This window comes from Papaver somniferum, chromosome 3, assembly GCF_003573695.1.
Source record: "Papaver somniferum cultivar HN1 chromosome 3, ASM357369v1, whole genome shotgun sequence".
Lineage (NCBI taxonomy): Eukaryota > Viridiplantae > Streptophyta > Magnoliopsida > Ranunculales > Papaveraceae > Papaver > Papaver somniferum.
The window spans coordinates 222,905,441-222,933,034 of record NC_039360.1 but is presented as its reverse complement, the minus strand read 5'-3'; the positions used below and the strand labels follow the sequence as shown (position 1 = coordinate 222,933,034).

Below are 27,594 nucleotides of genomic sequence, written 5' to 3'. Positions count from 1 at the left end.
ATGTGGAAGCTTAAGGTGGCTGACAGTAAAGGTCCATTTAGCAAGTGGCTATTCAGTACTAATAATTTCATGGGAAGACAAACTTGGGAATTCGATTCTGGTTCTCTTGAAGAACGAGTTGAGGTCGAAAAAGCTCGAAAAGATTACTATTCAAGCCGGTTTCAAGTCAAGCCATGTGGGGATGTTTTATTGCGTTTGCAGGTAATCACTGGGAATGACACTATGTATACGCCGTCACAATGGTCATGCATTTTATGAACTATATAGTATGTTTCTCGTATATATAACATTAGTGAGTCGCTTTCACCCTTTGTGTCTAAAAAACAGCGCCTGAGAGAAAACAAAGATAGATTTGATCTAAGCATACCCCAATCAAGCTAGGGAACAACGAAGAAGTAACCTTTGAAGCTACAACCACGACGTTAAGGAGAGCGGTTCGGTTTTTCTCAGCGATCCAGTTAGACGATGGCCATTGGGGTGCTGACATTGGTGGTCCGTTGTATTTTACACCTCCCCTAGTGAGTTTTAACATTTTCAATGAAAAGAAATTAGCATTTTTAAAAACATATTCTTGTACAAATACCTGTTTTTACCCCCCACCGGAAAAACAGAGTTCAAAATTTTTTCTCGACCAAATGCAGGTCTTTGCCCTAAGCATCACGGGGACACTTAACATGATTCTAACACCGGAGCATATAAAGGAGACTCTACGTTACATGTGCTGTCATCAGGTCTGTATCAGCTTTATTTTAGTTAATTCTTTCAAAATTTGAAATCAGGGGGTTTGTAAATATATATTAACTCAGTTAGGTGCCTATTTTATCAGAACAAAGACGGAGGTTTTGGACTACATATTGAGAGTCACAGTTCCATGATCTGCACTACGTTTAACTACATTTGTATGCGCTTGTTAGGCGAAGGACCTGATGGTGGTAAAGACAATGCCTGCACAAGAGCACGTAAATGGATCCTTGATCGAGGCGGTGCAACTTCCATACTTACATGGGGAAAGACTTGGCTTTCGGCATGTTTTATGCAAAATGCTAGCTAGAGTAACTGCCAAGAGAAAGCCAAAAAAGAAAAACAAGAAGAAATAGCTGTTAGATATATGTCGCAAATTAACAGTTATTTTTTTTCCTGTGGATGCAGATACTTGGAGTTTATGACTGGTCAGGCTGCAATCCTATACCTCCAGAGTTTTGGCTTCTTCCTTCCATTCTGCCTATGCATCCTGGTCCGTCTCCAACATCTAGTTTTAGTTGCTGCTAATATTTCTTAAGTATTTTTGTCCTTTTCGTTTTACTATTCAAGTTAATCAATTAACTTGTTAAGAGTCAATGTACGTTGATTCATCTTTCGTGTCGATTATGAGTATTACTCCATCTTATATAATATAAATGTATATATACAGGAAAAATGTGGTGTTATACTCGGTTGGTGTACATGCCAATGTCATATTTATGGGGGAAACAGTTTGTTGGCCCAATCACGGATCTCATTTTATCCTTGAGAGAAGAAATTTATGTTCAACCTTACGAAAAAATACATTGGAATAAATGGCGTCATGTTTCCTCCAAGGTTCGTCAAATTATTGCATTTAGTAATGAGAAATTGTTAATAGTTCCTTGTTTTTCAGTCAATTATAAATGTTCCGAGAAAATTGTATTGCAGGAGGATGTCTTCTACCCTCATCCCTTACTTCAGAACTTGATCTGGGATTCTCTGTACTTATTTTCGGAACCACTTCTAAAACGATGGCCCTTTTCTTTACTAAGACAAAAGTCTTTAAAATTAACAATGGAGCACATTCATTACGAAGATGAGAATAGTCGCTATATTACCATTGGATGTGTAGAGAAGGTAAGTATACATTTTGGTTTGATACGACACTCTGGGTAGACTCGGTCAGCTGGCCGGACTGGTTCTGGTTCTCAAGATATATACGTAAACTTTGATAGTCTTTTTAACTTATATGAGTACTGTGCATGCATGTATATTTTAGTTCATGAAACACCGACTTGTCATTAATTAAGACACCCTTTACGTTGATATGCAGGCGTTATGTATGCTTGCTTGTTGGGTGGAAGATCCAAATTCAGATGCATTCAGGAAACATCTTTCTCGAATCCCTGATTACTTGTGGATTGCTGAAGATGGACTCAGAGTGCAGGTTTGTTTAGAACTTAATGTGAAACAAGTTTGATTAAGTTAATCAATCATGTAAAAAGCTGAATATTTAAGGGGATTTGATGCTGAACTAAAGAAGAAAAGAAAAAGAAAGAATAAACTTACATCCAAGTTAAATTATTAATTAATTGATGATTTTGTAGAGTTTTGGAAGCCAGATGTGGGATACTGATTTTGCGGTTCAAGCCCTTTTAGCAAGTCATGATATTACTGGCGAAATCAATGATACGCTCAGGAAAGGACATGATTTCATAAAAGCTTCGCAGGTTATAATTCTTTGTTTGGTACGAAATTATATGACCTTCAATGAACCAATACAATCTTAACTTTGTACATATACTGTATATGTTTAAAGGTTAGAGATAATCCATCCGGTGACTTTCGGAAGATGTATCGTCATGTTACTAAGGGATCATGGACATTCTCAGATCGAGATCATGGATGGCAAGTTTCAGATTGTACCGCAGAGGGTCTAATTGTAAGTAGAAATGTAACTGGAAATTTAGATACCTTCTTAGAAAAATGTCTTTTAAAATAGGTCCACCATTAAAAGTTTTTTTCCATATAGAACTTTTTTTTTTTTTTTTAGATTTCCATACCACTGGAGCTAGATGGTGGAACAAGCATAGGTTGACATTTAGAGTTATGTGAGAATGAACTTTAGAATGTTATAATTTGACAGGGTTGTCTCTTGTTCTCACAACTACCCCCTGAAAGTGTGGGTGAAAAAATGGCAGATGAAAATCTATATGATTCTGTCTAGCTCATCTTATCCCTCCAGGTAAGCTATTAATCACGATATATCATTTATTTTTACTTTCATATGACTCAGTAACAGAATAGTATATACTGTATATATACTCCAAGAGACATTGTGTCAAGCTTAACTGAGAAATATCTCACTATTTGTAGAGTTCCAATGGTGGTTTGGCGGCATGGGAACCAGCATCACCACACAAGTGGTTGGAGGTAATTCACCAACTAACGCCAGGTAATTCCATTACAGAAACAAATATAAAAATAAAAATATTTTTATTTTTAAACAAATGTTGTTCAGTGATTTAATGGACGAATGCTGATTTCTTTTCATCATTTGTTTATCTATTTTTGTTCTGTTTCTCAGTTTCTGAATCCGATAGAATTCGTGGGAGATATTGTCGTGGAGCACGAGTAAGGCATTCGTTTCTCTTTTATTTATCTTTTTACTATGCAACTGTGTTGGAAGTTAAACCAAGATATGGATTTAGTTCGTGGATCAACATCACATGTTGATCCAGTCCGAATGGATCAACTGTTGCAGTTGACGCAGTCAAGTTGGATCAACATACGCTGTTGACACATTGTGCGATATTTAGAAGTTCGAGTTAACTAGAAGAGCAATTTGTGTCGGTTGCTTGTTTTAGAGTTTTACTATATTTACAGTTTCTTTTAGAAGTGTGCTTTATTTAGAGTTTGATTTTATCAGGAAAGTACTTTGAGTGATCGTTAAGTTTGTGAGACTATAAGTAGGCTACTAAGCCATGAGTTTACGTATACCAAACTGATTATCAATGTAATCGTTTTTTTGCTTCCAGGTGTGCTCTCCGTTTTCTTGCTCGATCCTACATTTGGTATCAGAGCAAGGTGAGAGGAAGAGGGAGGAGAGGAAGATAGAGAGTAAGAGAAGTTTTTCATCTTTGGGTTTATGAGAAAGTCCTCGTTTAAAAAACAAATATAATCGTTTTAGGGTTTGAGAATTTTAAAAAATGTTTTGCTCGTGTCAAAGAAAGTTGAAGAAAGAAGAATTGTTGGCAAAGAGTTTCTGTCGTGATCGTGGATTGTCTGTAAAGATTGAGTTGTAGCTGCTACATCAAATTGATGGTGAAAAGAATGACGGAAGACGATGAATATTGGTGTTTGTTTCATATCGCTGTTGTTGCATCATGTTATTCTCGGTGAGTTTAGGGTTTGAGTTAGTTGGTGATTGAATGTTTGGCATTGAAAAAGAAGTTGCTGTCCTAGATTAGACTTCCGGCGATGATGGTTGTTGCTGAGAGATGCTGTGGTAATTAATTCCGTTGTCTGTGATCATTGGAAGATGGCTAGGAACACGACAGTTCAGGTAATGGAAGTTATGGTGCTGTTAATTATTGGTACCAGTGAAGGATGATGACCTGATTTCAGTCAGAAGCAAACAAAGAGTTGTTGCTGAGGATTGATGATCAATGTTGAAGGTTGAGACATGAACAAAGAAGTTATTTCAAGTTGCCGAGAATATAGAGAAGCTGATGCTGATGATTCATGGAGATGTTGACGTGTGGTTCTGGCAAGAAGACGCATAAAGAAAAGGAATATTGTAGAAAGAAAGAAAACAACGATGGTTGTTAACTGAGATGGCGATTCCCTTTTGTTGCGTGATGATCAATGGAAGAAAAGAAGATGGAAAGCATTGATTGTTATCAATGATGATGGCAGTTGGTGATTAATGAAGATATATGGGTATGACGTCAGGAAGATACCTGCAGTCAAGATGGAAAAGGGGTTACATATGTTAACTGCCATTAAAGATGCTTAGATGCTGTTAATGAAGTTTACAGAGGTCGACAAAGTTAAAAAAAAAAAAGAAAAAATAAAGTGTTATTGGAAGTTAGTAACAGTAGGTGATATGTTACAAAGAACAAACAGTTGAAGAATAGTTACAGAAGAAAGTGTTACAGTGTGTGTGACAAAAATGTTATGACAGTAAAGAAGTGTGACAGTTTTCTGTCAAAGACGTTGCAGAAACCAGATTTGATATTGGTTGAAGTAAGAAGCTTTAGGTGAGTGATTGATTCAAAGGGTTAAGTCATGGATTTGAAATAGACGCAATAGGATCAAAGTTGGTATTGCAGTCAGAGGATTGGTACAGTTTGATAGAGAATCAAAGCTGGTATTGCAGTCAGGAGGACTGGTACAGTTTAATGGAGGTCAAAGCTGATATTGCAGTCAGGATTGGTACAATTTGATTAAGTTGATCGAATTCAGAGACTTAGAATGACAAGGATTGGTACATATGACTCAGTAACAGAATAGTATATACTGTATATATACTCCAAGGGACATTATGTCAAGCTTAACTGAGAAATATCTCACTATTTGTAGAGTTCCAATGGTGATTTGGTGGCATGGAAACCAGCATCACCACACAAGTGGTTGGAGGTAATTCACCAACTAACGCCAAGTAATTCCATTACAGAAACAAATATAAAAATAAAAATATTTTTATTTTTAAACAAATGTTGTTCAGTGATTTAATGGACGAATGCTGATTTCTTTTCATCATTTGTTTATCTATTTTTGTTCTGTTTCTGAATCCGATAGAATTCGTGGGAGATATTGTCGTGGAGCACGAGTAAGGCATTCGTTTCTCTTTTATTTATCTTTTTACTGTGCAAGTGTGTTGGAAGTTAAACCAAGATATGGATTTAGTTCGTGGATCAACATATGATGTTGATCCAGTCCGAATGGATTAACTGTTGCAGTTGACGCAGTCAAGTTGGATCAACATACGTTGTTGACACACTGTGCGATATTTAGAAGTTCGAGTTAACTAGAAGAGCAAGTTGTGTCGGTTGCTTGTTTTAGAGTTTTACTATATTTAGAGTTTCTTTGTGTTTCTAGAAGTGTGCTTTGTTTAGAGTTTGATTTTATTAGGAAAGTACTTTGAGTGATCGTCAAGTTTGTGAGACTATAAGTAGGCTACTAAGCCATGAGTTTATGTACACCAAACTGATTATCAATGTAATCGTTTTATTGCTTCCGCGTGTGCTCTCCTCTCTCTTGCTCGATCCTACAAAGTGTCTCCCCAGTTTTTTCATGCATCAATAAACAATGAGAGTACCATCCGGGAATCGTTTTCGAAAACATTATCCTCCAATGCTTAATTATTTTCAATTCATTTTTCTTTTTGCTCCGTATGCCTAAGGAGTTGGGAAAGGCTCTCAACCAGCATAAGGACAAGTCTCATGGTAGAAACCAAACTATTCCAAGTTTGAAAAGAAATGTACAGTACAAAGTCTAGAGTCCTGTTATTAGGAGGGAAAGAATGGATTCGAGAAGAGAAAGAATAAAATTAAATTCAAGTCAATATTTGGTCAAAGCAAAACCTAGTCAAAATAATATATTTTTGTTTAATCCCGATCCTACCATTGGAGATATCGTTCTTAATCACTTCCTCTTCGACAGATTATCGTTTTCTAAAATCCCTAACTGTTTTCTATGAATAACTAGCTTATTTTATATGTCAAGCTCCTCCCAATGATGATTATCATGTCGATATTTTGGGGCTGTTTGGTAACCATTATTTTAATGGATTATCATCCCATAATCCATTATGCAGATTATAATGGATTTTATATGCGTTTGGTAACCATTATAATAATTGCTTATTTTAATCATAATTGAAAAAATCCATTATTTCCATAAACAGAAAAAAGTTGTTTAAAAATTATTATAATCAATTATTTTTTCTTAATAAAATTGAGTTGTGTTTATTCCTCTTATTTTCTATAAACTATCAAGAGAGGGTTAAAAAAACACTAGGGAACTTAGAAAAAAGTTCTAGATCATTATTTTTTCCACTACTTTTAGGGAGCATTTTGTAAAGATAATCAATTATTTGATAAAAGTGTTTGTGAAAATTTATTATAAAAATGATTATACTAAAATCATTTATCTATTTTTGATTATCTATAATCATAAATAGATAATCATAAATTTTGCCAAACAAGGCCTTTTGTTGTTATTTGGGGAAGTCAACATCAAGTTTTAAATTTTTGATTCTTAGAACTTTTACGGCACGATTCAGCACTGGAAATCAACCAGTTTAAATGTGCATCATTATGATTTGAAATTTCATAGTCTCATCGCTAGTCTTCTTTGTTATATATCATTATTAAAGAGATCAATTAATTTTGTCTCAAACTTATGTACAGAACTGTTCAGTTGTTACAAGATTGCACAAGATCTAAAACCACAATTAAATACGTTAAAGGGTTTGGTGTGAATTTAGCCATTTGCATAATGTTACTTGCAATTGTCGCTACACTTTCCGATCTAAGTTTAGGTTACGTTTGAAAAAATTATAAAAAGCATTCAACCATTTTTTGGCTCGTTCTAGTGTTCGTGGGAAGAAGATGCATTTTGGGGATTTGTAAGCGTATACTTAATTTTGAGGACGATTTAGTCACCTTATCTGTTTATTAAAGAGTCGATCCCTCCCCTAAATATCCAATTCCATCCCCTTAATCCTTCCCTCCTCAATCCATTTCTTTCATCCCAATAACAGGACTCAAAGTTTAACAACCTCCAAGTTGCATTCATTTGCTAATAGGACCAATTTAACATTTGCTTCAGGGTACAAAAGCACCCTGATCTGAAATGATTGCGTTCTTATGTTCCAACGAACTTGAAAGAATTCCACTAACTAAAAAGCGGGTGATTGGCTAATTTGGTATTGCTGTGAGTTTTAGAAAAATGTTTTTCTGTTGTGTTATGTTGTGCTGTGGAAAGAAATCAGCATGATGTTTGGTAAACTATGATTTAAAAAGCATTGTGCAATTAACAAACTGTAAATTCTGTTTGGTAAACAGATATTTTAAAGTGCTGGTGATGTAGTTAATGACGAAAATAGACATATTTCAAAATTAAGTTTTAAATACAATTTTATTATAGTAATTTATATTTCTAATTTCAATATATTTAATAAAATAAAAGTTATATTTATTTTATTATTATTTTTCTTTATGAAAGAGCATCGCTGAGGCATTTATTAAGAAAAAAGGAAATATTTACACAGAGTTGTTTGGAAGGGTTGGGAGCCTAGCAACGAGTTGCGCCCCAACGCCTTTTTGGAATTATTTTTACTATTTATTAAAGAATTTTATGATTAAGGTTTGCTTAAAAAATATTATTATTGTATTTATTATTTTAAAATAAAAAATGAAAAAATAGAGAAATAAAATAAACGTTAGAAATATAATGTTAATTGTACAATATTTTAGGGTAAAACTTGTCTTTACAATAAAATAACAAGGTTAAAATAGATAATCAATTAAATCGAATTACGTGGGTCGATAGCTTCTGCTATTCCAGCTTTTAAAAGCTAGTGTTGAGTAGCTTTTAAAAACCTAACTCGTTTTTCACCAATAGGGAGACAATTTTGTAAACTTTTCAAAAAAAAAAAAAATATTACCAGGGAGGTTTGCTTTCCAGTACGAGTTCCAAGAGATTAGTAAAGTATTAACAAATTTTGTGTCTTGATTCTTATCACCTAGAATAACTTTATAAGCAGACTTGACGGTGAAAGAACCATTAGAATTAGGTTGCCACCTAAGGTACCACTACAAGAAAATTAACCTATTGTAACACCCAATGACTATGGCATAAAACCCTACTAGTGCCGCGATAACCTATGTAGGAAGAAGTCTATTGCTGCAGCCACTCTTTATTGTTGCATCAAGAGATTATACATTTTTACCACGCTTTTTTCATATTATTGATACAGTTGTGTGGAAAAAGTTTCATTTGGCAACAGTAAATTATAGCTTTTAACTGCACCTGAAAAGTACTGTGACTAGAAATTTGTTGTTGCAACACCTATATTGAAGGTGTGATAATAAATGATGTAGTAGCAATAGGTAGATTTTCTTGTAGTGTACAATCTAAGCCATCAAAAGGGATTTTAATGTCTTGGATTTTACCGATGGTATGAAAATCAGACAAGGCAATAAGAATCTGCAAATTCCATTGTATAGTTTCATAATCAATCAATTGGGATGTGTGATTCATATTAGAGGAAACAAATTGAGAACTTACAGTGGAAATTATTGATGAAATCCATCTCTCCAGACCTATTTTTCTAATAAAGCCAGATTCGTTATGTCGTTTAGTTTTCTATTTTTTTTTTCTTTAGAAAAGAAAAGATAACCTCGTTGCATTGAAATAAAATTACCGTAGTTTTCAAAAGGAAAATTACGAACATCATCATTCCGAGATTAAATGTTTAAATAAGCTAACATTGTCCAAAGACTTTGGCCCACCCAGTTATGCTTATAGCATGTTTGTTACAAAACACCTCTAATTTAGCTGCCCAAATTATTTCGGTTCTTCTAACATGATTAAAATCATTAACTAAGAAGTTTATGTCAAATTTTGAGCCTAAGTAACAACTTTCCACTTTTTGAAGAATCCATCCCTTTTTCCTTTGTGTTTGTTCCACAAAAATCTCATTTAAATAGCATCTATTATATCCATAGAGTTTTGGAATTTGGGAAAACAAATAAATTATGCGGAGCTTAACACAGATTGAGTCGGCCCCGTTATATTATAAGGGCTATAAATTAAAAAAAATTTATAAAGAAACTTTATAGTACTGTTACCAAAAAAGAAAAACAAGACTTTACAGTGTTGTCTATTGCTTGCAGATATGTGGAGTGCACAGCAGCCGCCATTCAAGCTCTAGTGATATTTCTAAAATTACACCCAGGATATAGGAAGATGGAAATTGAAAATTTCATTGCAAATGCACTAAACTACTTTGCAGATGAACAAAAGCCTGATGGTTCCTGGTAACTTAAACACTTACATTGTAGATAAATTTTGCTGACATTTTTTTTCTTCTTCTAGCGTTCCGAAAAAAATCATCGAATCATATTTGTTTATCAGGTATGGAAACTGGGGAATTTGTTTTATCTATGGAACGTGGTACACATTATGAGGACTAGCTGCTCTTGGTAAAAACTGCAAAAATAGCCCGATGGTTCGTAGAGCTTGTGATTTTTTGCTATCCACTCAATTGGAATCCGGTGGCTGGGGAGAAAGTTACCTTTCATGTCCAAATAAGGCAAGTGTACTACATACTCGTGGTTGGTATGAATTCTCTGTAATTTATGTACTACTAGTTTCTTGCATTTTTAGTTTTTTTGCTGCATGGGGTTCGTCCAACGAAAGTTCATTTTGGCGAAAGTACTAATTGATTTTTCTCTTTATTACTTTTGAAATTTGGTGAAATAGAAGTTCATACCTCTGGCAAACAATAGAATAAACTTGGTACAAACTGCTTGGGGTTTGATGGGTCTTATTCATGGTAACAGAGTTTAAAGAAAAACGAATGGTTTATTTCTTCCTTGAATGATCGGGAGAGGTCCCCCTTCTCTATTTATCTTTACAGAGTTTATACACAATGAATGCACAATGAATGCATATCATACAGAATCTACATATTACAGGAAACAGGATAGCTACGTATCTTTGGCAGAATATTCTTGTGACGACACAATATCTTGGACAACTGGTGATGTCGACACAATATCTTTGACACGCCCCCTCAAGCTAATGTCTGTGTCAACAACATTAAGCTTGTCTCGCAACATGTTGAAACGGGATGTAGAAAGACCCTTAGTTAGGATGTCTGCTAGCTGGTCCTGTGATGATATGATCCGGACAATGAGATGTTTCTGAGAAACCATGTCTCTCACAAAATGGAAATCGATTTCAACATGACGGCTCCGTGTGTGGAACACCGGATTGGCAGTCAAATACGTAGCCCCTATATTGTCGCACCATAGAGTAGGTGGACAGGTAAGGGGAATATTTAGTTCACGGAATAAGGATCTGAGCCAAACCACTTCAACTGATGCATTTGCAATGGCTCGATATTCAGATTCTGTGCTAGAGCGAGAGACCGTAGGTTGTTTCTTTGAACTCCATGAGATAAGATTGTTCCCGTAGTAGATAGCATATCATACAGAATCTACATATTACAGGAAACAGGATAGCTACGTATCTTTGGCAGAATATTCTTGTGACGACACAATATCTTGGACAACTGGTGATGTCGACACAATATCTTTGACACATGGTGGTCAGGTAAATCATCTTAGACCTCTGCATAACACTTACTTCCTATCACTGAGCTAAAAAAACACAATTCGCAGCACTTTCTTTTAATTATTTTATACTCTAATTTTGCGAAATAGGCTGATAGGGATCCCGCACCTATACATTATGCGGCAAAAGTATTGATAAATATTCAGATGGAAAATGGCGATTTTCCTCAACAAGTAAGCAAGCTTACTTTACTTCTTCCGTTCTTCGTACGAATTTCTTACTCTAATCACCATATATATAGGTTTCTTTATTCTTTTCTACTATGACAGGACATTTCTGGAGTTTGTATGAGGAACTGCATGTTACATTACCCAGTATACAGAAATACTTTTCCAATATGGGCACTTGGAGAATATCGACAGAAGGTTGAAATGCAACCAAAACTAGTAACTTCAGAAAAGACATTGGTTTAAACAAGGAATAAAATAAGAGAAATATTAGATGCCCGAGTGTATAGGGATCGGAATCATCGGATATCTCTTCCATCGATTGGACAATTTTTATTTTCTCTGTTTAGGTTACAAGGTTTTGTAGATCACTAGTAATTTTTTATAAGAAAAAAGGTCTTATGATTGGGTTTGCAATAGTAGCAAATAATGTGCGACTCGCAATGAATTACGATCGATCTGGTAATTAAAATGTTATAATCTAGAGAAAGACATAGTAAAGCTTGTTGTCGCTCTAGAGTCTAGACTGAGTTGTGGAGGTAATCAGCTCTTTAACATTATGCGGACATCAACGGCATATTTGTGTTTAAAAGGGTCTGATTAAGGTTCCAATAAAATTCTTTATTACATTGATATTTTTGTCATCCTTATGCAAATAGTTTTGAAATAAAAAAAACATGATATGCATAAGGGATCGATATCGTTTTTAACGGGATGATACCATTTAAGCGTTCCAACGATCAGGATTTATATTCATTTATCCGTACCCCTCCCATTAATAATGGTATCTCCTTTATAAATCGTGAAAAAGAAGACAAACATATCATGTTAGTATTATTGAATACACCATACACACCGTGCATGCCCAGCCAAGCCTACAACTTCTCTCAATTATGGAATTTTAACCCATTCATCTCTCAAATTTATTTTATATAAATAACACAATATAATATTTATGTATTGCAAAATAAATATACAAAATGAGAATAAACATAATTCTCAATAAAATACTTTCTGAAAATTTTGGTAGATGACTTGGTACATAGTGGTTCACATTTATAAAGTAGTGGGAAAGTAAATTAATTTTGACGCGCTGCAAAAATCAGATGCGCTATTTCTTAAACAGAAAAAAAACATTTTTGCATCTGAATCAAATGGATGAAAACTCAGACGATGAGAGAACGATAATTAACCCCATGCATGATACAATTATACATAAGGCATGTACCGTGAGCTCCATAACCAAAAGTAGTATTGACAAGAATATATATGTGGAGACGCCAATAGATGATGCATGATTATTTTATTGGATGTATATACTCTAATGAAGATTTCAAACGTCGCTTATGCATGCCGCAAAACCTGTTCATTAGGTTTATTAGAGAGAATTTTCGGGTAAACCCCAAATTCAACTACTAGTTTGACGCACGAAATGTACATCGTCCTGAAAAATGGTCACTTTTACCTAAGGATTTTATCTTATGGGTGCCCAGTAGATGCATGTGATGAAAATCTCTCTATGTTTTGCGAAACTATAGTCAACCATTTTGGTCTATTTTTACGATAAATAACATATGATGATACCAAATGAATGCTAAAAGAAAATGTGAAAAGGGGCTTTACTGAATGTTGTATAACCTTGATTTCATGCATTAGGTGCGACATATATGTCATTGTTCTTTGCAAGGTCATTGTAAAGGCTACTACACAGAACCAACTATTGTTCTAGAAACGTTGACTTCTTATGATTGTTGGGTATGTGTTAGAGAATTTCATGGTTGAACTCACCAAGCGTTGGTATGTCAAGTTTGATTGTCATATTTTCATATGTCAACAGGAAAATTATGGTAAGATTCCTAACAAATTTGTTTCCTTATAAACAAATATTTCCGAATCAACGGTTTGCTAAACCTAGTCAAATCCGGTAGGCGTTTGTTAGAGCATAGCTCAATTGAACTCATCAAGCGTTGGTATGTCAAGTTTGGTTGTCATATTTTAGTATCAAAACTCATCTAGAGTCACTTGATTATTTACTAGAGTCAACTTCGTTTAGGTTAGATTAGCAAGTCTAAGTATGTTGAGACGTACAAGTATTACTCTGAAGACCTGAAGAAAGTGAAGAAGTAATGACTGCAACGGAGACATCATCCTTCCTCTAATATTGACTTGATATTTTTTCCATTCCTAGCGTATTTTTCAAGTCGCTTTATAACGAATATATGAGAGCCGAAGATAATTAACCATGGATTAAATATTTAGCAATATCCTAAACCATGAATATGATACTAACTCCTTATATAAACCATGGATTAGATATTTAGAAAATATCCTAAACATAACCAGATTATCACAAGGGACCAATAAAGATAATTATCTTATAAGAATTATCTTAACTAGATTTGTGTCGGTGCTATGCATGGAACATTTTGTTTCTTTTAAATTGGTGTACGCGGGGCTTAGCCCCGCCCCATGGTGATGTATTTTCGATTTTGTGTACGCGGGGCTTACCCCCGCCCCATGGAAATGTATTTTTGATTTGGTGTAGTGTGGCGAATACGTTAAATAGGCGGAGAAAAGATAGGAAATATATGCAGATTTTATTAAATTTTTCCTTTTATTTTCGTAGATATTTATTTTTTTCTTTTATTTTCGCATAAAATATGTGGTTTTTTTTCTTCTTTTTCTTATCTTATATGTATTAATTTGAAGAAAAAAAAGAGTCCTAATATGGCATGTATTCAACTTCCAAATCGAATTTGAACTTCCATAAAATTCCAAATACGTAAGATAAGTTTTCATTTCGAGTTTGTAATATTTAAACCAATCATATGTTGCCAAGTGTCCTCACCAAAACGCTCGTTTCACAAAACTCAAAAAAAAACATACTTCGGCCAATAGGAAGCGAGGATTTCCTCACCGTTCAACTTGGGAGCTTTATTTGTCTAAGCCTTTAAGTCTTTAGATAGATGCATTTATTAATCATGATATTTATTAAAATTTGTTTATAAACTGTTCAGTGTTCACTAATATATTGTATAGCGTATAGCTCCTGTATGTAATGGGAGTAAATTTTCCCATTGAATTTCCTAAACTTTTTATCAATCAGGAGGTATGTGAACCAACTTCTTAGCTAGTTGAACCTTTATGTTTTCCCACAACCCTCCTGTCGATACTGTACGCGCTTTATTCACAGATATCAATGTTCCCAAACATATTTTATATCGCTAATAGGGCGCCTATTCTCTGACGATAAGAGTACCAAAGAAGCGATGACCAAGATTGAGCTTCAAGAACTTCTGCAAAGAACCTGTTAGAAGAATAGAAGACTTTAATTCCTTTGCTTTAAGTGTATCTTGAGCATCAGGTTAAATTCCTAGTTATCTTTTGTTTTTACTTTCACTGTATTTCTTTAACTGTTTTAGGGTTTGTTTATTTACTGTCGTTGTTCTTTATAAACAACAGCTCTCCTTTTATTTCAGTTCACGTTTAATGAAACTACTTTATTACATTACACTACTTCTGTCATGGTATCACGAGGGTTGTTCAATTTTAGGGTTTGATCTTAGTTATTGCTTCCGCCGGATACCTTTATTTCGTCTTACTCAAACTCAGTACAACCATTTCTTTACTTCAACACCACATCTTTACTTCTGATACGTTATTTTTACATCTTATCTAATTGTTGTACTTCATATCTCAAATCTTTGTATCACATCACTATGAGACTACCACAGCTTTTCTGCTTCAAAACATTACTCAACTTATTGGACTAAAACTTGATGACTCTAATTTTCTCATCTAGAAAAATTGGATGGAATCTATACTTGTCAGTACGGATCTGTTTGGTTATGTTGATGGTTCAATCAAATCACCATCATAGTTTATCAAAGATGGGGACTCTGAGATCTTAAATCCATCTTATTTTAAGTGGAGAAAGTGGGATAAATATGTTCTTATCTGTTGTTAGAGCATTGCTCGGTTGAACCCACTAGCGTTGGTATGGCAAGTTAGTTGTCAATTTTAGTTTCCAAAATGCATTTTTGATTTAGCATACTAAAGATAGTTTCAGACTAGATTAGGTCTAAGAATTTGAATCGAAGCTATTATTAAAGGAAGGAGATTGAAGACTACAAGAAGACATCAACAAGTACTTCATCAACAAAGGTGTGTGATTGATTTCATTTGGATTCTTGTTCAATTCTACCTTTCTAATCTATCGAGATAAATGCTCACTTTATGGAATAATTCCTATGACGGTAAATGTATATTTATGTATATATACTTTAGGTTATTTGATTCATGACCTTGTTGACAATAACCTTTATCCTTATAAAGGATCCTATGTTATAGTGAATGAGCTTATGAATTCAACGAGCCAAGAATCACTCAATTCTGAGTTATACGATGAAGTTATGAGTGATTTATTAAAGTAACAATTATAAGTGTTGTTGTAATTGTTACAGTTCGTTAGTAGGAAACAATCCATGGACTGTTTGTAACGGTTCACGGACTTGGGCCCAATTACGTGATTAAAAGGAATTTTTGGTCAAGTTGGTGATGTTTCCTTATCTAGGCGAGATGACTATTAATCTAAACATATTTGATTACCATATTAAAGTGTTTGTGATAACTTTTGGTTCCTGCCTAAGTTAAAATGTGATTTATTCACATAAATACAATATTTTCTAATTAATTATTTATTTAATTATTTTGGCAAGAGTTGTAACTTAGGAAAGACTCCCATATTTAGGAGAGTCTTGAAAAAGGAAAATAGTCAAAACCCTAGCTTAGCTTTTAAGCTAACTTATTCATTATAAATAAAGGGTTCATGAGTCTACACGGTTTTCCATGTATTATGTTCTTCGTGAACAAGAGTGAGATAAAAGTCTTTGTTTTGGGGATCACAAAGCCGAGTTGGATTTAATCTTCGTGATTCATTATAAAACTTGTAATCTAGGTTTTTCACCTCTTGTCTATTCTAAGGTTTTCTCTTCTGATATAAAACCATTCAAGAGTTGTTGATCATAAACCCTAGGTTTTGATAGATTTTAGTTTCCGATCGTATACCAACACTTGTTAGTCGAAATCGAAAGCTAGAAAGAAAACTTTGATTAAGGTATCTCGTAAAAATACTTAAGAAGTTTTAAACAAGATATCTATAGATTTATCTAGTTGTTCTTGTTGTAGAATTATTAGGGTTTTCTTAACTTGGAAATTGATCTTTAGAATCACCCGAGTTCACTTACGAAAATCAGGTTCACGGACTTGTTGCGAGTATGCATACTGATTGTAAGTTAAAGCCCTAATCTACAAGTTTGCTTTGATTTCACTACTTTTTATTTGGTAGTTGTTTAAAACAAACACAAGATTTCCAAAACCTTGATTCACATCTAAATGGAAATCAAAACGGTGTTTTGTGCAAACAAAATATCGAATCGTATCAATCGTGTTGTTGTATCTTCTAAAGAGAGCCTTGGGTTCTGCTAGAAGATTTGTGAGAAGAATTCCTAAAGAAAATCAGTGTTGTGCTAGGAGTTTTATTAAGTTTGTTTTGATTTCACTACTTTTTATTTGGTAGTTGTTTAAAACAAACACAAGATTTCCAAAATCTTGATTCACATCTAAAGGGAAATCAAACCGGTGTTCTGTGCAAACAAAATATCGAATCCTATAAATCGTGTTGTTGTATCTTCTAAAAAGATCCTTGGGTTATGCTAGAAGATTTGTAAGAAGAATTCATAAAGACAATCAGTATTGTGCTAGGAGTTTTATTAAGTGCTTAAATACAACTGAAGCAGGTATTAAATCTAGTCCGAATAGGTAGTAGGAAATTGGTGTGACAACTTTTAATCAGTGTGTGTTTATTCTGGACTAGGTCCCGAGGTTTTTCTGCATTTGCGGTTTCCTCGTTAACAAAATTTATGGTGTCTGTGTTATTTCTTTTCCGCATTATATTTGTTTATATAATTGAAATATCACAGGTTGTGCGTAAGTTCAATTAATTGTGAATCCGACCTTTGGGTTGTTGATTAAATTGGTTGACACTTGGATATTGGTTTTTGATACCGTCCAAGTTATTTCTTATATTCAATTGGGCTCGCAAATTCCTATTTGTTTGATTGCGAATTGAATTAAGAAATTGAGATATAACTCTTTAATATACTTTTATTAAGATTGAGTCTGACTGTCTAGTTGATTCTCTTGAAAGTATATTGGAGTTAGTCCATACAGATTGCCAAACGAATTATTGGGTGTGGTTTTTAGACCCCCGCTTTTTCAATTGGTATCAGAGCAGGCAAACACGCTAAGACCTTATAAGTCCGTGTTTGAAGCAATATTATTGTTATGGACAAAAGTGTTATCTCTATAAACGTACCACCATTCTTAGATGGCACGAACTATTTATGGTGGAAAATTTTTATGCGTTCCTTTATTCAAGCGCGAGATTTTCAATCATGGGTTCGTATTGTTAATGGCTATAATCCTCCATTAGTTACAGTAGACGGTGTAACTGCTGCAAAGGATACTGGTGATTATAATGATCTTGATATTCTTGCTGCAAAGAAAAATTCTGAAGGATTAAATGCAGTCATCCATACCATTACCCCATGTCTTCAGCACCACGTTACTACGTGTATTAAGTCTAAAGATTCTTGGGATATCTTAGAAACCGTATTCGAAGGGAATGCCGCAGAGAAAGAAGCAAGGCTTCAAAATCTAGCTTATGAGTAGGAAAACCTTCGCATGTCTGATGATGAAACCTTTGATGAGTTTAACCTAAGACTAGTCATCTCCTCATATTCATTTGGAAGAACTATTCCGGATAAAGTTATTATGTGCAAAATTCTCAGGTCTCTACCATCAAGATACGAGTCTAAGAAACATGTCAGTAAGGAAGCAAAATATCTTTATACACTCTCCAGAAATTCTCTTGTTGGAAAGTTAAAGATCTTTGATAATGAACACGCATCTAGAAAAGAGGTGATTTCTCTTAAAGCTGCAAACAATTATGAATCGTCTAAGGATAAATTTGGTTCACCAGTACTAAGGATGTCACTCCACGACAATTTAGAAAACTCTTGAGAGACAGGAAAAAGAATTTTTCTAAAGTTACAACATCTCCTAATGATAATGTACAATGCTATAACTGCCGTGGTTTCGGGAACCTTTCTTCAGTATGTCCTAGCTGGAGCCGTAGAAAATCGGCATATGCAGCATCTTTGCCTACTCTTGATGATGGACCCAAATATTATGATCACCAAGAGTACGCAGGCGAGGTTGCATTAGCTTCTGGAAAAATTCTTTTGGATAATGATTCTGACGAAGAAGTGTTCCATGTAGATCCAGTTTCTAATAATCTTCTTAAGGAATGTCATCTGAAGCTCTCGAAGGCTGAAAGCACCATTTTCAGTGAGAAAGTTTAATATGACATACTTCTAGTCAGAATAGAGACTTCCAAGACCAACTTGATTTTATTGGTGCAAGAGATCATCTCAACGAAATACGAATGCTTAAAGAAGAAATTACCGGAAGGCGAGATCGGGAAATTACTCTTCAAGCAAAGCTAGATAACTTGGAGAACATTGAGATGAACTTGTTATTTTATTCGAAAAGTGTTAGAGCATTGCTCGGTCTAAATCGCATGCGTTGCTATCTCATGCATGTTTGTCAATGTTAGTGATCAAAACTATAAGTCTTGATTTCTAGTCTACTATAGCTAAAGTCTCTGACTAGGATAGAAAGTGTAGTTGAGCTCAAGAACTCCATGGCGATCATCATACAAGACGAAGGACTATTCAAGGAACTGGTGGAACTTCATCGACTAAAAGGTATGTGGAGACTTGAATTTATCTATCACTCAAAAGTCTATCTACTATATCTCTTATCTTTGAGACAAAAGTCGTTTTTCTGTATAGACTTTAATTATACACATTTCTTATTTCGAGCCGAATTTATCTCGCCTATCTATTTCTCGAAATATGTGTTGCTAAGCTTTCGCTTTAACCAAGTTCATATTTACCTAGTGACGAAAGTCATGATACGTTTCAATCACTTTGAAAATTGCTTACTTTGACGAAAAATAGTTTGTGAATAACAACTATATAATAACGTCTAAGAATGTTTCAATGATTGAAATGAGAGTTTAGATTATATAACTAATGGTGGATATAAGCATTGTGTGGTAACACATATATGTATAAGTCTTATTTCCTTGAACCGAAGATTGCGAACTTTGTTGATCAACAGAACCGGAACAAGAGCCGTGAACTCAGTCCGCGAACTGGCGGAAAAATCTGCTGGAGTTTGTGAACTCCTTCCGGGAACTTAAGTCTGCGAACTAATTAAGTTGGTTATATCTAAAAACGATTGTTTGTGAACTTAAATTTATAATAACTAAGGAATGCAAAATGCAAATCGTGGCTATAAAGTTCATGAACCGATTCGAATGAATCAAATCTTTTTTGCTTCGATTATGTCTTGTGTTGCAATTGAACAACTCTCTAACTAGTTCATTTGAGTCATTTGAACTAGTTATGGTGAAGAAGAATATGGTTGATATGAAAGTGATCATATGGCTAACCATTTGGTTAACTATTGTTGAACCAACAAATGTACATGTTTGGGTACGGTTACACAAATCTATAATCGTGCATTTCATTTGTGTGTAACAAGCTAAGTTTTCGATCCAACGGTTGAAAGATATTAGCTTGAATATAATCAGGTTTTCATCTAACGGTAAACATTGAATGCTTTGTTACTAAGCTAACATTGATTGCAAACCCTGATTTGAAAGACTATATAAGGGAGAACTATAGCAACTGGGAAACCTAATCCTTACACCTTTCGTGTGATACTAGTTTTATTAGATAGATTCGATTCTTCTTTAACCTTAGGTTTCTTCTTAAAAACCAGGTTAACGACTTGAAGATTTCATTGGGATTGTGAAGCCAGACCGATACTACTTTCTCGTAGTTGTGTGATCTGATCTTGCTGATTCTATCATGTTGAGTACAATCGTAACGATTGGCTTGAGATTAATATCTCTGATAGGCAAGATATAAAAGTAGTCAGAAAATATTCGTCTCATCGTTTTTGATTGCACAATATCTTCTTTCGCCGCATCGATTAAGATTATTGTGAGGTGATTGATAATACTAGGTTGTTCTTCGGGAATATAAGTCCGGGTTATCAATTGGTTCCTGTTCACCTTGATTTATCAAAATACGGAACAAAACTTGTAGGTTTATCTGTGGTAGACATATTTATCTATTCATGTAGACTTTTCTGTGTGATACAGATTTGTTTATTAAAGTCTTCGACTTTGGGTCATAGCAACTCTTAGTTGTGGGTGAGATCAACTAAGGGAATCAAGTGCGTAGTATCCTGTTGGGATCATAGACGTACAGAGAGGAGCGCAAATTTACCTTGGATCAGTGTGAGATTTATTGGGGGTTCAACTACAGTCCAGACCGAAGTTAGTTTGTAGTAGGATAGTGTCTGTAGCGGCTTAGTACAATATGTGTTCAATCTGGACTAGGTCCCGGGTTTTTCTGCATTTGCGGTTTCCTCATTAACAAAATTCTGGTGTCTGTATTATTTCTATTCCGCATTATATTTTGTTATATAATTGAAATATCACAGGTTGTGCGTTTGAATCAATCAATTGGAAATCCGACCTTTGGTTGTTGATTGAAATTGATTGATCCTTGAACATTGGTCTTTGGTACCATTCAAGTGATTTCTCTTGTATTCAATTAGACTCGCACATTTCTATTTGCTTGAGAAAGAATTGAATCAAGAAAGAGAGATATAACTCTTTGATATACTTTATTAAGATTGAGTCTTGTTGATTCTCTTGAAAGTATATTAGAGTTTGTCCATACAGATTGCTAATCGAAATATTGGGTGAGGTTGTTAGACCCCCACTTTTTCAAAAAGTTCAAAAGGTTGGAAGAAGAAAACTCAAGCTTGAAAGAGAGTTTGTTTAGAAATAGCATCTCAGAAAAATTAACATCGATTTTGGGAGCATGTAAAATTCATCGTGAGGATTGGGCTATGAAGGAATAAACGCTCCTGGTATTTGCAAAGAGGTAAAATTTGTCAGAGCTAACGATTCTTCTAAACCAAAACCTTCCACGGTTGACAAAAGAGAAGTATCTCTACCAACTGCGGATGCTAAAAAGAGGAAATTATGTCAAGATCCAAAACAAGCACATACACATTCAGGTAACACTAAACATAACTTTTTCCATTCTACTAAAACCAGGTCACTTGCAAAGGAATTGCAGATTTCTTAAACGAGATGAAACCAGATTTGATTCTGTTAAGATGACAAGATCTGATGTTCCAAACTGGAGAAAAACTGAGTCTCATAATACCATTTTTTCCAGTATTCCCCCCAAGAAATTTCATAATAATATTGGGGAGAAAAAGAAATACGTTGCTCCAAACGCTGCTCAGAAATGGGTACCAAAGAAAACTAATAAAGTAACGAGTACTATTAAGAAGGATCTCCCAGACAAGAGTTCGACAAGGGATAACGTCTTAAAAAGGTATGGAACAATTATTGAAAGTTTCAAGGAAGTTTTTAAATTCTTAGAGTCCATGCATGATTTTGTTTCAAATACCTGTTGTGAGCAAGATTTTGTTCACCTAAACACAACCTGATTGTGTTGGAAGTACATCCTCACCAAGAAGCCCTTGTAAATACAGTGAGGATTGCAAAAGAATTGGGGGGGACATATTATGTTGAGTAATTTTTGAAAATGTGGAAGTTTTTTGCTTTAACCATTTTCATCTTTATCCGTGACGAAAGTCATGATGAAATTTCAATATCTTGAAAATTACTTTGACGATGGTAGTTGTGAATAACGACTATTATAACGTTATAGAAGAATGTTTCAATTATTGTAATGAAGAGTTGAGATTATGTGACCATCTATAGATAAAAGCATATATAGTGTGTTCGCACATTAGTGTATAAATCCATGTGTCGGAAACCAAGTGCGCGCATATGTGTGCATACATAATTGGTAAAGGAGATAGGTTGGGTACGCGTACTGAGGGAACTTTTCCTCCTGGGAAATTCTGCTGAGTTTGGAGTTTACGAACTCATAAACCAGTCACCTTAGGTACACGTACCCGAACGCGTACCGAAGGAAATTTTCCTCCCGGAAAATTCTGCTGAGTTTGGAAACCAAAACCAACTCAATCCGGTTTCTAACGTACGCATACCCGTACGCGTACCCAAGATGGTTATTTTCTCAAATCGGTAGTTCATGAACTTAAACAATAAATTATAAGGATTGTAATCTTTGCAAACCGTGGCTATAATGTTCATGAATTGATTCAAATGAATCAAACCGATTTTGTTTCAATTGTGCCTATTATAAAGACCTAAGCAATTGAAAAACTCTCTAACTAGTTATTTTGAAGTCATTTGAACTAGTTGTGATTAAGATGAATATGGATAAATACCACGTGTATGATTCTTAATTACCTAACTTTATTTGTGATTTAAATTCTTAAGTATAACAGGTTAGAAGCAATAATCAAAGTCATTGGACGTTGGTTTTTATTGTCAAAGAAACTTTTTCGTACACTTATGGTAACCATTCTTGGTGTAAATCCTTGTTGAAAAGGTTATTCTTCCTTCTAAGCATATCAATTCTTGTTTATGCAAGTTTGTATCTTATAAAAGATGATCACAATACTTGATCTTCATGATTACATATTATGTATTATTACCATAAGATAGTTCTAAACTTTTAATAACTCGATCTCATGAGAAAATTTCAATGATTGTCTTTGTAGGGAGAAGAGGGTTTGGAACATGTAGGGATATATTATATCTTAATAAACTCCTTGACGAAGTCACTAAGTTTCGACTCTGTGATATCGTCTAAACAAAGTTGATATGTTTCTTTCTTTTGGTCATGAAGTGTTTCCGTGAAAATTTCATGAGGATCTCACTAGTTTTCGTACCTTTGCCAATTTTTATTGACAAAAAGGGGGAGAATTATGTCATGAGCCTTTAGGCCTGCGCGATCTTTGTTTGTCACAATCCCTCAAACAGTTTGATTCTCTCTTCTCTTTAATTTCAGTTAGAGTGGGTTTTTAGGGAAGCCTTGTCTTTAATTCTAGATTAGGGAAAAACTAATCCAACGACCCTGTTTAGCTGTTGAGGATTGGTTAATCGTGAACTATTTATGTCCAATCATTTTGTAAAAGAGAACTTAAGAATTGAATTAAGGAAATTTTGGCTCATCCAATTTGGAGAGTAGGTTATTGTAGATGTTCTTTTCCAGTAACTGTTGTTGACTCACAACATTTGGTATCAGCTTGTCGATCCTGTGTACCTGAATCATGACGGGAACAGAGAAAGCACCAACAGTAAATGATATTGCTATCCAGCTGTTATAGCAAAAATGTTCCTCGAGATTTATACAGAAATGATATAATCTTAACTGTTGGATGGCGTGAGATTAATTTCTGATGGATGATTTATAGGCCTTTGAGATGATCCACAACTTTTCCTCGTGATACGTTCTTGATGATGGAAAAAATCCTACTCAGCTCTTCAATGCTCTTGTCTTTCTAATACTCTTGACGAATGAAGAATATGAGGGGGGTACCTACAAGGACACTCCGATGACTCAATGAGTAAAGAACTCTAAACAGGTTTTAGTGGAGAGAAAAGGATTAGAATTGTGTACCTTTACTGCTGAAATCCATCCTCTATTTATAGGTAATAGAGGGTATGCATCCAGTCAATTACCTGTCTGCATTCATTTTGATGATGTACCTGGACAAAATGCCCTCCAGGTTCATCATTATTAAAAATAAGACTTATATATCTAGACATTCAGAAATGTATTTGGCCCAACAATTAACCTTTATCCATACCCTCCTTTCAGGGTGACCAGATTAATAATGTATTTGGGCTAAATAATTGTCTAGATTAATTCTAACTTCTTGGATTGAACATATTCATCCCCTTTCAAGGTACAATGAATGTAGTCACCTTTAATAAAGGCTAACATATTTGGTTCTCAACCTCTTATGGGCTTAGACTTTAACCCATGAACCAAAATTTCTGTTTAAGGCTAATGGGCTGAAGATCCTATTAAGCCCATTCTAATTATATATGGTCCAAACGTCGCTCCCTCTTAATTCCCAATTTATTGGTGGATTAAGAAGAGTTTCCTGGACCAATTGTTTCATAGTTGTACTCTGCGCCGTTAATTCTTGCTATGATCTTCTTTCATTTCTATTATTGTATTAGACAATGAAAAAAAAGAAGTAAACATAACGTGGGATTCATGTGGTCGAATTTTCCCGTTACTAACTTGAGTGATACTGAAAAAGCGGGGGTCTAACAACCACACCCAAATTTCGATTAGCAATCTGTATGGACTAACTCTAATATACTTTTAAGAGAATCAACTAGACAGTCAGACTCAATCTTAATAAAAATTATATCAAGGAGTTAATATCTCTATCTCTCGATTTGATCTTTACTCAAGCAAATAGAAATCTGCGTGTCTTTATCAAATACAAGAGAGATATAAACTTGGATGGTACCAAAGACCAATATCCAAGGATCAATCAATTTCCAATCAACAACCAAAGGTTGGATTTCACAATTGATCGATACAACGCATAACCTGTGATATTTCAATTATATAACAAAATATAATGCGGAATAGAAATAACACAAACACCAGAAATTTTGTTAACGAGGAAACCGCAAATGAAGAAAAACCCCGGGACCTAGTCTAGATTGAACACCACACTATATTAAGCCGCTACAGACACTAGCCTACTATAAACTAACTTCGGTATGGACTGTAATTGAATACTAATCAATATCACACCGATTCAAGGTACAGTTGCGCTCCTTACGTCTCTGATCCCAGCAGGATACTGCGCACTTGATTCCCTTAACTGATCTCACCCACAACCAAGAGTTGTTATGATCCAAATTCGAAGACTTTAATAAATTAATTTGTATTATACAGTACGATAATAGATACATCTGTCTCCCAAGAATAAACCTACAAGTTTTTTTTCGTCTTTTGATAGGAAATAATTATAAAAATAAAAAAAAATAATTAATAATAATAAATCAACAAAACTAAAAATAATTAGATCAATAAAAGATAATTGCAATCACAAAACTACATGACCCACGGAGCGAACTATTGTTATTACGTCATTGCACAGGCATGTCGAGGATGTACTTCACAATGCGTACAACGAATCCTCTAGATCTTTAACAGCCGAAAACCCATTTTGATGTTCACCTGTTCCAATACTTAAGGCATCTTATTACTGGCGACGGAGCTGGTTTTGTCCCCCTGCAACAACGTCTTGCATCCATGCATGCCTATCAAACATGGCGGCCTTCGTATTTATACTATGTCTGACACTATCAATTATTGTTTTTTGGCATCACAGGTCCAAAAAAAGCCTTTGCAGAACACCATCTTACGTAGATGCGTAATCCCAGAAAGCAGCTCCACCTTTGATCATGCCCTACGAACCTACATTCAGGTATGTAGTCTATCTCCTTGCTCTTTCAACATCAACGACACTGCCCCCACCATATGAAGTCTTTGCCAGTACATTACTTTAATGTTGTCTTGAAGGAGATACTGGAAAAGTTCAGATTGTCAGATAGGGATGTTGTTTTGTGGCAGTGAAATAAATCTAAACACGCTCAAGACTGTCTTCTGGCTGTACCGATTGCTTGGCTTGGGCAATGTATTGGACCTAAACAATTCAGTTCGATCCTATGCTACATACTTGGCATACCTTTGTTCGAGGAATGCAGTTCATGCCCTTGTTGTAACAAAGCTATGGACATTTATGGAAATCATGCAATACGTTGCGCAAATGAGGTGGGTTCAAAATTTCGACACGACCTCGTCCGTGATGTTTTTGCAGATATTTGCTACACGGCAGGTGTTGCCGCAAGAAAGGAAGTGGACTTAGGTTTTTTATCCGATAATGACAGCGCTCTAAATCCCGCCGATATCCTCGTATACAATTGGGAAAATGGTCGAGACAGATGTTTCGATATCACATGAGTTTCACCTTTCACCGGGAGTGGCATCGCTACCTTTGTTCTAGGGCAAGCCATATCAAGGGCACTCACTCGCAAACAACGAAAATATGTAGACAAATGTGTTGCTAACGGCTATGGCCTTGGTATCCTAGCCTTCACTATTTTTGGCGAACTAAGTGGTGATGTGGTCGTATTTTTGAAGAGATTAAAGAATTGTTTGGCGAGCCATGACATAAATGGTAAAATAGGCAGTTTTCTTTTCTATAGAATAGGCGCAGCTATTCAAAAAGGTGTTGGAGCCTAGCTTGTAGGCTTCCGACTACCTCTGTGTACGAACCTCTTTTTTGATTTCTTTTTCTAAGAAAAAAATAATAAAAAATATATATATAAAAAAAAATTAAAGTTGAACATTTAATAGTAAAAAAATCACGTTTAAGAATAAAATTAAAATGTATTAGATCATGTAATAATAAAAAGGTAAAAAGACCAAAAATATACTCCCTCCGTCCAAGTTTACTTTCTTAATTTGGATTTTGCAAAAACTTGAAAGAAATTAAAATTACTTCCACATACACCATCGATCTTTCAAATTGTTTGTTCAATATACTAGTTTTCATATCCTAGTTTTTGTTTCTTTCTTGATAATTAGAAAATTTTAATAGGAAATATACCAAATTTTTGGTACAAATTTGTTAAAAAAAAAACACAATTTTGGCAATTAAAGTTGGACGGAGGGAGTATAAGAAAATAAAATAAATAATCATAATTATTATAATAATAACTTAATTTATATTCAAGAAGCTCAAATACCCCGAATGCGAACTGTTGTTATTGTGCAACTGCTCCGGCATTTCTAAATTATATTTTACTATGTGCACTACATGCCCTGCAACATTGGAGCAAGCTATAGCTCGTTTCGACGCCTACCTGTACCAACACCTGCGGCTGTTAGTTACAAAAGATGGCGCCGGATTTGACCCCTTACAGTTTCGTTTGGTGACCCTTTCTATCAGGGATGGCAGGATAGGAGTTTACACTATGGAGGACACCTCCCAATACTGCCAACTGGCATCACAATTCCAAACTCAATCTGTGCTGCGAATTATTCTCACAACGTCGCTTCTGCAGATCCCAGTCCTGTGTCCCAGCAAGTTCTATAGACATATGTTCAGGTATGTGGGCTTAATTATTCTTCACTCAGTTTTGAATATTTAATACTAAATGATTTCTAAATTATAAATGACAATATATAGTAATATGTAA

General features: G+C 34.7%; 1 pseudogene; it reads left to right on the top strand.

Moving 5' to 3' along the window:
• On the top strand, positions 1-25,966 carry LOC113360706 (annotated as a pseudogene).
• The last annotated feature ends 1,628 nt before the right edge of the window (positions 25,967-27,594 follow it).